Here is an 11,688-nt window from a genome sequence, read left to right as displayed (position 1 = left end):
TCATTACATAAATACAGCACCAGAACCAAGATCATTACATAAATACAGCACCGGAACCAAGCTCAGTACATAAATACAGCACCAGAACCAAGCCCAGTACATAAATACAGCACCAGAACCAAGATCAGTACATAAATACAGCACCAGAACCAAGATCAGTACATAAATACAGAACCAGAACCAAGATCAGTACATAGATACAGCACCAGAACCAAGATCAGTACATAAATACAGCACCAGAACCAAGCTCAGTACATAAATACAGAACCAGAACCAAGATCAGTACATAGATACAGCACCAGAACCAAGATCAGTACATAAATACAGCACCAGAACCAAGCTCATTACATAAATACAGCACCAGAACCAAGCCCAGTACATAAATACAGCACCGGAACCAAGATCAGTACATAAATACAGCACCGGAACCAAGCTCATTACATAAATACAGCACCAGAACCAAGATCAGTACATAAATACAGCACCAGAACCAAGATCAGTACATAAATACAGCACCGGAACCAAGCTCATTACATAAATACAGCACCAGAACCAAGATCAGTACATAAATACAGCACCAGAACCAAGATCAGTACATAAATACAGCACTAGAACCAAGCTCAGTACATAAATACAGCACTAGAACCAAGCTCAGTACATAAATACAGCACCAGAACCAAGATCAGTACATAAATACAGCACCAGAACCAAGATCAGTACATAAATACAGCACCAGAACCAAGATCAGTACATAAATACAGCACCAGAACCAAGCTCATTACATAAATACAGCACCAGAACCAAGATCAGTACATAAATACAGCACCAGAACCAAGATCAGTAATAAATACAGCACCAGAACCAAGATCAGTACATAAATACAGCACCAGAACCAAGATCAGTAATAAATACAGCACCAGAACCAAGATCAGTACATAAATACAGAACCAGAACCAAGCTAAGTCCACAAATACAGCTCCAGAACCAAGATCAGTACATAAATACAGCACCAGAACCAAGATCAGTACATAAATACAGCACCAGAACCAAGATCATTACATAAATACAGCACCGGAACCAAGCTCAGTACATAAATACAGCACCAGAACCAAGCCCAGTACATAAATACAGCACCAGAACCAAGATCAGTACATAAATACAGCACCAGAACCAAGATCAGTACATAAATACAGCACTAGAACCAAGCTCAGTACATAAATACAGAACCAGAACCAAGCCCAGTACATAAATACAGCACCGGAACCAAGCTCATTACATAAATACAGCACCAGAACCAAGCTCATTACATAAATACAGCACCAGAACCAAGCTCAGTACATAAATACAGCACCAGAACCAAGATCAGTACATAAATACAGCACCAGAACCAAGCTCAGTACATAAATACAGCACCAGAACCAAGCTCATTACATAAATACAGCACCAGAACCAAGCCCAGTACATAAATACAGAACCAGAACCAAGCCCAGTACATAAATACAGCACCAGAACCAAGCTAAGTCCACAAATACAGCACCAGAACCAAGCTAAGTCTATAAATACAGCACCAGAACCAAGCTAAGTCCATAAATACAGCACCAGAACCAAGCTAAGTCCATAAATACAGCACCAGAACCAAGCTAAGTCTATAAATACAGCACCAGAACCAAGCTAAGTCCATAAATACAGCACCAGAACCAAGCTAAGTCCATAAATACAGCACCAGAACCAAGCTAAGTCTATAAATACAGCACCAGAACCAAGCTAAGTCCATAAATACAGCACCAGAACCAAGCTAAGTCTATAAATACAGCACCAGAACCAAGCTAAGTCCATAAATACAGCACCAGAACCAAGATCAGTAATAAATACAGCACCAGAACCAAGCTAAGTCCACAAATACAGCACCAGAACCAAGCTAAGTCCACAAATACAGCTCCAGAACCAAGATCAGTACATAAATACAGCACCGGAACCAAGCCCAGTACATAAATACAGCACCAGAACCAAGATCAGTACATAAATACAGCACCAGAACCAAGCTCAGTACATAAATACAGCACCAGAACCAAGCTCATTACATAAATACAGCACCAGAACCAAGCCCAGTACATAAATACAGAACCAGAACCAAGCCCAGTACATAAATACAGCACCAGAACCAAGCTAAGTCCACAAATACAGCACCAGAACCAAGCTAAGTCTATAAATACAGCACCAGAACCAAGCTAAGTCCATAAATACAGCACCAGAACCAAGCTAAGTCCATAAATACAGCACCAGAACCAAGCTAAGTCTATAAATACAGCACCAGAACCAAGCTAAGTCCATAAATACAGCACCAGAACCAAGCTAAGTCCATAAATACAGCACCAGAACCAAGCTAAGTCTATAAATACAGCACCAGAACCAAGCTAAGTCCATAAATACAGCACCAGAACCAAGCTAAGTCTATAAATACAGCACCAGAACCAAGCTAAGTCCATAAATACAGCACCAGAACCAAGATCAGTAATAAATACAGCACCAGAACCAAGCTAAGTCCACAAATACAGCACCAGAACCAAGCTAAGTCCACAAATACAGCTCCAGAACCAAGCCCAGTACATAAATACAGCACCAGAACCAAGATCAGTACATAAATACAGCATCAGAACCAAGCCCAGTACATAAATACAGCACCAGAACCAAGCTAAGTCCATAAATACAGCACCAGAACCAAGCCCAGTACATAAATACAGCATCAGAACCAAGCTCAGTACATAAATACAGCACCAGAACCAAGATCAGTACATAAATACAGCACCAGAACCAAGCTCAGTACATAAATACAGCACCAGAACCAAGCTCAGTACATAAATACAGCACCAGAACCAAGCTCAGTACATAAATACAGCACCAGAACCAAGATCATTACATAAATACAGCACCAGAACCAAGATCAGTACATAAATACAGCACCAGAACCAAGATCAGTACATAAATACAGCACCGGAACCAAGATCAGTACATAAATACAGAACCAGAACCAAGATCAGTACATAAATACAGCACCAGAACCAAGATCAGTACATAAATACAGCACCAGAACCAAGCTCAGTACATAAATACAGCACCAGAACCAAGCTCATTACATAAATACAGCACCAGAACCAAGCTCAGTAATAAATACAGCACCAGAACCAAGATCAGTACATAAATACAGCACTAGAACCAAGCTCAGTACATAAATACAGCACCAGAACCAAGCTCATTACATAAATACAGCACCAGAACCAAGATCAGTACATAAATACAGCACCAGAACCAAGCTCATTACATAAATACAGCACCAGAACCAAGATCAGTACATAAATACAGCACCAGAACCAAGCTCAGTACATAAATACAGCACCAGAACCAAGATCAGTACATAAATACAGAACCAGAACCAAGATCAGTACATAAATACAGCACCAGAACCAAGCTCAGTACATAAATACAGCACCAGAACCAAGCTCAGTACATAAATACAGCACCAGAACCAAGATCAGTACATAAATACAGCACCAGAACCAAGATCAGTACATAAATACAGCACCAGAACCAAGCTCATTACATAAATACAGCACCAGAACCAAGATCAGTACATAAATACAGCACCAGAACCAAGCCCAGTACATAAATACAGCACCAGAACCAAGCTCAGTACATAAATACAGCACCAGAACCAAGCTCATTACATAAATACAGCACCAGAACCAAGCTCAGTACATAAATACAGCACCAGAACCAAGCTCATTACATAAATACAGCACCGGAACCAAGCTCAGTACATAAATACAGCACCAGAACCAAGATCAGTACATAAATACAGCACCAGAACCAAGATCAGTACATAAATACAGCACCAGAACCAAGATCAGTACATAAATACAGCACCAGAACCAAGCTCATTACATAAATACAGCACCGGAACCAAGATCAGTACATAAATACAGCACCAGAACCAAGCCCAGTACATAAATACAGCACCAGAACCAAGATCAGTACATAAATACAGCATCAGAACCAAGATCAGTACATAAATACAGCACCAGAACCAAGATCAGTACATAAATACAGAACCAGAACCAAGCCCAGTACATAAATACAGAACCAGAACCAAGATCAGTACATAAATACAGCACCAGAACCAAGCTCAGTACATAAATACAGCACCAGAACCAAGATCAGTACATAAATACAGCACCAGAACCAAGATCAGTACATAGATACAGCACCAGAACCAAGCTCAGTACATAAATACAGAACCAGAACCAAGATCAGTACATAAATACAGAACCAGAACCAAGATCAGTACATAAATACAGCACCAGAACCAAGCTCAGTACATAAATACAGCACCAGAACCAAGATCAGTACATAAATACAGCACCAGAACCAAGATCAGTACATAAATACAGCACCAGAACCAAGATCAGTACATAAATACAGCACCAGAACCAAGATCAGTACATAAATACAGCACCGGAACCAAGCTCAGTACATAAATACAGCACCAGAACCAAGATCAGTACATAAATACAGCACCAGAACCAAGATCAGTACATAGATACAGCACCAGAACCAAGCCCAGTACATAAATACAGCACCAGAACCAAGATCAGTACATAAATACAGCACCAGAACCAAGATCAGTACATAGATACAGCACCAGAACCAAGCTCAGTACATAAATACAGAACCAGAACCAAGATCAGTACATAAATACAGCACCAGAACCAAGCCCAGTACATAAATACAGCACCAGAACCAAGATCAGTACATAAATACAGCACCAGAACCAAGATCAGTACATAGATACAGCACCAGAACCAAGATCAGTACATAAATACAGAACCAGAACCAAGATCAGTACATAAATACAGCACCAGAACCAAGATCAGTACATAAATACAGCACCAGAACCAAGCTCAGTACATAAATACAGCACCAGAACCAAGATCAGTACATAAATACAGCACCAGAACCAAGCTCATTACATAAATACAGCACCAGAACCAAGCTCAGTACATAAATACAGCACCAGAACCAAGATCAGTACATAAATACAGCACCAGAACCAAGATCAGTACATAAATACAGCACCAGAACCAAGATCATTACATAAATACAGCACCGGAACCAAGATCAGTACATAAATACAGCACCAGAACCAAGATCAGTACATAAATACAGCACCAGAACCAAGATCAGTACATAGATACAGCACCAGAACCAAGCCCAGTACATAAATACAGCATCAGAACCAAGATCAGTACATAAATACAGCACCAGAACCAAGATCAGTACATAGATACAGCACCAGAACCAAGCCCAGTACATAAATACAGAACCAGAACCAAGCTCAGTACATAAATACAGCACCAGAACCAAGATCAGTACATAAATACAGCACCAGAACCAAGATCAGTACATAAATACAGCACCAGAACCAAGCTCATTACATAAATACAGCACCAGAACCAAGATCAGTACATAAATACAGCACCAGAACCAAGCTCATTACATAAATACAGCACCAGAACCAAGCCCAGTACATAAATACAGCACCAGAACCAAGCTCAGTACATAAATACAGCACAAGAACCAAGATCAGTACATAAATACAGCACCAGAACCAAGATCAGTACATAAATACAGCACCAGAACCAAGATCATTACATAAATACAGCACCGGAACCAAGCTCAGTACATAAATACAGCACCAGAACCAAGATCAGTACATAAATACAGCACCAGAACCAAGCCCAGTACATAAATACAGCACCAGAACCAAGATCAGTACATAGATACAGCACCAGAACCAAGCCCAGTACATAAATACAGCACCAGAACCAAGATCAGTACATAAATACAGCACCAGAACCAAGATCAGTACATAGATACAGCACCAGAACCAAGATCAGTACATAAATACAGCACCAGAACCAAGCTCAGTACATAAATACAGCACCAGAACCGAGCTCAGTACATAAATACAGAACCAGAACCAAGCTCAGTACATAAATACAGCACCAGAACCAAGCTCATTACATAAATACAGCACCAGAACCAAGCTCAGTACATAAATACAGCACCAGAACCAAGATCAGTAATAAATACAGCACCAGAACCAAGATCAGTACATAAATACAGAACCAGAACCAAGATCAGTACATAAATACAGCACCGGAACCAAGCTCAGTACATAGATACAGCACCAGAACCAAGCTCAGTACATAAATACAGCACCAGAACCAAGATCAGTACATAGATACAGCATCAGAACCAAGATCAGTACATAAATACAGCACCAGAACCAAGCTCAGTACATAAATACAGCACCAGAACCAAGATCAGTAATAAATACAGCACCAGAACCAAGATCAGTACATAAATACAGCACCGGAACCAAGCTCAGTACATAAATACAGCACCAGAACCAAGCTCATTACATAAATACAGCACCAGAACCAAGCTCAGTACATAAATACAGCACCAGAACCAAGATCAGTACATAAATACAGCATCAGAACCAAGATCAGTACATAAATACAGCACCAGAACCAAGCTCAGTACATAAATACAGCACCAGAACCAAGATCAGTAATAAATACAGCACCAGAACCAAGATCAGTACATAAATACAGCACTAGAACCAAGCTCAGTACATAAATACAGCACCAGAACCAAGATCAGTACATAAATACAGCACCAGAACCAAGCTCATTACATAAATACAGCACCAGAACCAAGATCAGTCCATAAATACAGCACCAGAACCAAGATCAGTACATAAATACAGCACCAGAACCAAGATCAGTACATAAATACAGCACCAGAACCAAGCTCATTACATAAATACAGCACCAGAACCAAGCTCAGTACATAAATACAGCACCAGAACCAAGCTCATTACATAAATACAGCACCGGAACCAAGCTCAGTACATAAATACAGCACCAGAACCAAGATCAGTACATAAATACAGCACCAGAACCAAGATCAGTACATAAATACAGCACCAGAACCAAGATCAGTACATAAATACAGAACCAGAACCAAGCCCAGTACATAAATACAGCACCAGAACCAAGATCAGTCCATAAATACAGCACCAGAACCAAGATCAGTACATAAATACAGCACCAGAACCAAGCTGTCCATAAATACAGCACCAGAACCAAGATCAGTACATATATACAGCACCAGAACCAAGCTAAGTCCACAAATGCAGCACCAGAACCAAGCTAAGTCCACAAATACAGCACCAGAACCAAGCTAAGTCCATAAATACAGCACCAGAACCAAGATCAGTAATAAATACAGCACCAGAACCAAGCCCAGTACATAAATACAGAACCAGAACCAAGCTCATTACATAAATACAGCACCAGAACCAAGCTCATTACATAAATACAGCACCAGAACCAAGATCAGTCCATAAATACAGCACCAGAACCAAGATCAGTACATAAATACAGCACCAGAACCAAGATCAGTACATAAATACAGCACCAGAACCAAGATCAGTACATAAATACAGCACCAGAACCAAGATCAGTACATAAATACAGCACCAGAACCAAGCTCAGTACATAAATACAGCACCAGAACCAAGCTCATTACATAAATACAGCACCAGAACCAAGCTCAGTACATAAATACAGCACCAGAACCAAGCTCATTACATAAATACAGCACCGGAACCAAGCTCAGTACATAAATACAGCACCAGAACCAAGATCAGTACATAAATACAGCACCAGAACCAAGATCAGTACATAGATACAGCACCAGAACCAAGATCAGTACATAAATACAGAACCAGAACCAAGATCAGTCCATAAATACAGCACCAGAACCAAGATCAGTACATAAATACAGCACCAGAACCAAGCTGTCCATAAATACAGCACCAGAACCAAGATCAGTACATATATACAGCACCAGAACCAAGCTAAGTCCACAAATGCAGCACCAGAACCAAGCTAAGTCCACAAATACAGCACCAGAACCAAGCTAAGTCCATAAATACAGCACCAGAACCAAGATCAGTAATAAATACAGCACCAGAACCAAGCCCAGTACATAAATACAGCACCAGAACCAAGATCAGTACATAAATACAGCACCAGAACCAAGCTGTCCATAAATACAGCACCAGAACCAAGATCAGTACATATATACAGCACCAGAACCAAGCTAAGTCCACAAATGCAGCACCAGAACCAAGCTAAGTCCACAAATACAGCACCAGAACCAAGCTAAGTCCATAAATACAGCACCAGAACCAAGATCAGTAATAAATACAGCACCAGAACCAAGCCCAGTACATAAATACAGCACCAGAACCAAGATCAGTACATAAATACAGCACCAGAACCAAGATCAGTACATAAATACAGCACCAGAACCAAGCCCAGTACATAAATACAGCACCAGAACCAAGATCAGTACATAAATACAGCACCAGAACCAAGCCCAGTACATAAATACAGCACCAGAACCAAGCCCAGTGTTACGCTGAGCGCTCCGGGTCCCCTGCTGGCCTCGGAGCGCTCACAGCGTATGCCCCCAGGCAGCACTCCAGCGTCTCGGCGTGTGCGTCCTCGCTCTCTAGGGGGCGCTCGCGCCGGGACTCTTAGATTCAAAGGACCAGTGCACCGGTGATTGGTGCCTGGTCCAAAGGGGTTATTAAGGGTTAAGGTTGTGAGAGGCAGTGCTGACTTAATTAGGCTGCACCTGTGCACTGCCCATTTATACCTTCTCCTCCCACAGCTTTCTGCCGGATCTTTGTGCCTTGTGCCTCAGAGAAAGCGTTCCTTTCTATGTTAGTTTGCCGTACCTGTTGCCCTACCTGTTGCTACCGTCCACTCGCCTTTGAACCTTTGCCGCCTGCCCTGACCGCTGCTACGTCTGACTTCGCTCTTGCCTTCTCCCTGTGTACCACGCCATATCACCAGCCAGAGAGGTCGAGTTGTTACTAGGAGACACGACCTGGTAGTTACCGCCGCAGCAAATCCATCCCGCTTTGCGGCGGGCTCTGGTGAAGACCAGTAACTGCTTAGAACCGGTCCTCTAGTACAACCCGCGCCATCGCCTCTCTGGTCCAGAGGATCCACTACCTGTCCTGCCGGTACGTGACAGTAAGATCCGGCCATGGATCCCGGTGATGTTCCCCTGCCAAGCCTGGAGGACCTCACCACCATTGTGGCCCAGCAGGGTAAACAGCTGGCCCAGTTGACCGCTATGTTGCAGCAGCTCCTACCTTCTCTGCGTCAGCCAGCTCCTCCGTCTGCTCCTGCTGCATCACCTCCGCCTGCAGTTACCAGCGGTTCCAGAATCCGTTTGTCCCTACCAGACAAATATGACGGAGATCCTAAGCAGTGCCGTGGGTTCTTGTCGCAGTGCTCTCTCCACCTCGAGCTCCTGTCCGACCATTTTCCTTCTGAGCGAGCCAAGGTAGCCTTTATTCTCAGTTTACTGTCCGGGAAGGCCCTGGCCTGGGCTACACCACTATGGGACCGCGCAGATCCTGCCACCACTTCCGTCCAGAGCTTCTGCCTAGAGTTCCGGAATGTTTTTGAAGAGCCTGCCCGGGTTACCTCCGCAGAGACTGCCTTGCTAAATTTGACCCAAGGAGGTTCTTCCGTGGGTGACTATGCCATCAGTTCCGCACCCTGGCCTCTGAGCTGAACTGGAACAATGAAGCCCTTTGCGCCACCTTCAAGAAAGGACTTAACAGTGAAGTAAAGGACGTTCTGGCTGCACGTGAGCTTCCTTCCACTCTTAGTGACCTCATCTTGCTGGCCACTAGGATAGACAAACGTTTCGCCGAAAGACAAGAGGAACTCCTCCTTGAAAAGGAAAAAGCTTGTCCTAGACGCTTTCCTTTTCTGGCTCCCGTTTTTCCACATCCACCTCAACCCGCTACTGGGTTTTCCGCAGCGGAAGCCATGCAGGTGGATCGGTCACGCTTGACTCCGCAAGAACGAAGCCGCCGCAGAAACGAGAACCTGTGTCTGTACTGTGCCAGTACCGAGCACTTCCTTAGAGATCGTCCTCTCCGTCCACCGCGTTCGGGAAACGCTCGCACCTAGTAAGCGTGGGAGAGGCGTTGCTAGGTGTGGATTCTTCCTCTCCACGTCTCATCATACCCGTGCAGCTGATCATCTCTTCCAAGTCCTCTTTCTCTGCAGCCGCCTTCTTGGATTCCGGTTCAGCTGGCAACTTCATTCACGCCTCCTTGGTTGACAAGTACCGTATTCCAGTAATCCATCTACCCAAGCCGTTTTTCATCTCTACTGTTAACGGTGAGAGACTCTCTGCCACCGTGCAGTTCCGTACCCAGCCTCTGCAGATGGACATCGGAATATTTCATACCGAGACTTTAGAGTTCTTTGTCCTTCCCTTCTGTTCCTCTGAACTCCTCCTGGGTCTGCCGTGGCTTCAACGTCATAGTCCTGTCCTGAATTGGTCCACCGGTGAGATCCTGCGTTGGGGCTCCTCCTGTTCGGACCGCTGTCTCAAGCCTGCTCTGGTCAAACAGAACCCGCAAGTTTCTCCGCCTTCTGGGCTGCCCAAGCCATACCATTCCTTCACGGATGTCTTCTGCAAGAAACAAGCTGAGGTTCCTCCTCCTCACCGATCCTATGATTGCCCGATCGACCTGATACCCGGTTCTACTCCACCTCGGGGCAGAATTTATCCTCTCTCTCCTCCTGAGACTCTTGCCATGTCCGACTATATACGTGAGAACCTACAGAGAGGATTCATAAGAAAATCTTCTTCTCCTGCTGGGGCCGGTTTTTTCTTCGTGACAAAAAAAGACGGCTCCCTCCGCCCCTGCATTGACTACAGAGGTCTTAATAAAATTACCATCAAGAACCGTTACCCTCTGCCTCTAATCTCTGAGCTATTTGATCGTCTCCGAGGGGCTAAGATCTTTACTAAATTGGACCTTCGAGGGGCCTATAATCTGATCCGTATCCATGAGGGAGACGAATGGAAGACCGCCTTTAACACAAGGGACGGCCATTTTGAGTATTTGGTGATGCCCTTCGGCCTCTGCAACGCACCTGCTGTCTTCCAGGAATTCGTCAATGACATTTTCAGGGACTTACTTTACACCTGCGTGGTCGTATACCTGGATGATATACTCATCTTTTCCTCCAATTTGGATCAACACCGGGTCCATGTGCAACAAGTTCTTACTCGTCTTAGGAGAAATCGCCTGTATGCTAAACTTGAAAAATGTCTTTTTGAACGGACCTCCCTGCCTTTCCTGGGATACATTATCTCAGCCCAAGGACTTCAAATGGACCCAGCCAAACTCTCGGCGGTTCTGGATTGGCCACGTCCCTCTGGCCTCCGAGCCATACAAAGATTTCTGGGCTTTGCGAATTACTACAGGCAATTCATCCCTCACTATTCCACTCTAGTAGCTCCTATCGTGGCTCTCACTAGAAAAGGAGCTAACCCCAAATCCTGGCCTTCCCAAGCCGAGGAAGCCTTCCAGTCCCTGAAATCCGCCTTTGCCTCTGCACCCGTTCTCTTTAGACCAGATTCCACCAAGCCCTTCTCTCTTGAAGTGGATGCCTCCTCGGTGGGAGCCGGAGCTGTCCTCACCCAGAAGTCTTCCCGGGGCAAAACTTCAACTTG

This window comes from Bufo bufo, chromosome 6 (genome assembly GCF_905171765.1).
Source record: "Bufo bufo chromosome 6, aBufBuf1.1, whole genome shotgun sequence".
Classification (NCBI taxonomy): domain Eukaryota; kingdom Metazoa; phylum Chordata; class Amphibia; order Anura; family Bufonidae; genus Bufo; species Bufo bufo.
This window is presented reverse-complemented; position numbering follows the sequence as displayed.